Consider the following 2,501-nt stretch of genomic DNA (forward strand, 5'->3'; position numbering starts at 1 on the left):
ACATACAGACAAATTTAAGAAACAAAACAATAGGGGCCGGAGAGATAGCATGGAGGTAAGGCGTTTGCCTTTCATGCAGGAGGTCATCGGTTCGAATCCCGGCATCCCATATGGTCCCCCGTGCCTGCCAGGAGCAATTTCTGAGCCTGGAGCCAGGAATAACCCCTGAGCACTGTCGGGTGTGACCCAAAACAAAAAAAAAAAAAAAAAAAAAAAAAAAACAATAGTTACCTGGCAAGGGAGATACCATGATCACGAAGGTGGTTTTCCCAGAGGGAGGCTTATCCACTGCACTCCTGATGTGCTGACCCCTGCAATTTCCCCAAATGTGGGAAACTCGACTGCATAATTTATGGTAGAGGGGGACTGCGTTCGGGCTCTCCCCTGAAAAAGAGAAGAAAAAAAAGAAAGAAAACAAAACAGAGAAGTTTGAGCAAATTATGAATATTTACTCTCTGAGTATATTAAAGTGATACCTTTGTATGTGCAAAGTTTAGTTTCATTGACATTAGATTGGAAATAAGTTTATGATCATGGCCGATTTTAATTTTTAACTATGCAATTAGAAGAAATTTTACACTGGGAGATAATTGATAGTTTCTACCTTCATACATACTGTTCAAGTATCTTCTAGGACTTTGAAAGTGCCTATAAATCTTGATGTGATCACTGTAACTAAACATATAGGAAAGTGAAAAAATATCTGGGAGAAAAATGGCAAAGTATTATTTTTGGTCTTTTGTATAATGTACACTTCACTTTGAGCATCATGACCACTCTATAACTGGTGTCCAATTTTATACTTTTATAATAAAATATTCAATATACTCTTATTTGTTTATTTTTATTAAGGCAACATTAATTTACACAATTGTGTGTGTTTTGGGGTACAATTTCATATTTTTTCAAAATATAATACCCACTACACATAACATCAAAGTATCAACATTGCTGCAACATAATCTAATGAATATTGATTATTTTTATTTCAATTCTCCTTTTCTTTTTGGTAATGTTGGTTCAATTGTCTGTGTATATGGATTTGTTTTTGCTTGATTTGTCTATTCCTTTTCTTTGCTTCATTATATCTCGCATGTGAATGACATCACATCATATAGTATTTACTTTTCTTCTTCTGATTTTTCACTTATCAAAGATTTCTTTGGATCTAGTTTCTTCCTCTAACTTCGAAGTACCCTCACAGTCATTGTTTCCCAAAGTGGATACTACTTTCCTCCATCCAAGAGGTACTTATAGCCTTGAGTGCAACTGGGGTGGTTGGGGAGGGGGGGATGTTAAATTAAACAAGGAGATTTTCAGGTGGTGTTTTGCTATTTTATTCTTAAACCACCATTAGATATAGAGTTAAAAAGTTGTGGATAGTTGTACTTTAATCATAAAATGTTTCAACACATTCACCAGTGTTCATTTCACACATACACACACCCTTCTCTCTCTTATATTGTTTTAGGCACCATGATTTGCAATACTGATAGAGTATCATGCATATCACTTGTACTTCCTTTCTATTTTCAATTCTTGTCCAGAGGCATCATTTTCAACTATTATTGTCATAGTAGTCCTTTTTCTGTGTTCCCACTTTCTCTGCACTTCCCACCCAACATTTCTAATGTCTTTGGGTCTTATTCTCATACAATGGATTTTTTTAATATCCCACAGATGACTGTGATCATTCTATGTCTATGTCTCCCTTGACTCATTTCACTCAGCATGGTACTCTCCATATCTATCTATGAATACATAAATTTCATGACTTCAATTTTCTAACAATTGTGTAGTATTTCATAATGTAGATATATCGAATTTTTTATCCATTCATTTATTCTTTGGTACTTGAGTTGTTTCCAGATTCTGGCTATTGTGAATAGTGCTACAATGAACATAGGAGTGCAGATACATTTTCTTCATTGTGCTTTTGGGATACTAAGGTATATTCCTAGGTATCATGTAATCTCAATTTCTATATTTTTTAAAGGAATTTCCATATTGTTTTTGGAAAAGCTGACTCATTCAACATTTGCACCAGCAGTGAAATAGAGTACCTTTGTCCCTGCATCTACACTAGCACTGATCGTTCTTGTTCTTCTTGATATGTGCCAATTTCTGTGGTGTAAGTTAATATCACTGCTGTTATGATTTGCATATCCTTGATAATTAATGATGCTGAACACTTTTTCATGTGCTTTTTAGCTATCTGTATTCTTTAAAGAAATTTCTGCTCACCTCTTCTCCCATTTTTTAATGGGGCTGTATGTTTCTTCCTGAATATTTCCTCTTTATCTCATCACTATTTTTGGTCCTAGATGATTTTCTTTGGTAAATATGATATAAATATTTATGATGTTCCTTTGTATATAATTTCCTTTTTTGATTCTGCTTCTTTCAGTAGTCTATATCTATGGCTTTCATCATTGCGATTAGTTTGTAACTTGGGGTTTTTGAGTCTTTATATATGGTATACTCTTCAGGCATCCAGGAGG

The 2,501-nt window shown here is 34.4% G+C and overlaps 1 non-coding gene across 1 annotated transcript; it reads left to right on the forward strand.

The window, feature by feature from the left end:
* Positions 1-223: 223 nt before the first annotated feature.
* On the forward strand, positions 224-387 carry LOC126026847 (U1 spliceosomal RNA). The gene has a single exon (XR_007502057.1). It is a non-coding gene; the product is annotated as a U1 spliceosomal RNA (small nuclear RNA).
* Positions 388-2,501: the final 2,114 nt, after the last annotated feature.

Source organism: Suncus etruscus, chromosome 13, assembly GCF_024139225.1.
Source record: "Suncus etruscus isolate mSunEtr1 chromosome 13, mSunEtr1.pri.cur, whole genome shotgun sequence".
NCBI classification, from domain to species: Eukaryota; Metazoa; Chordata; class Mammalia; order Eulipotyphla; family Soricidae; genus Suncus; species Suncus etruscus.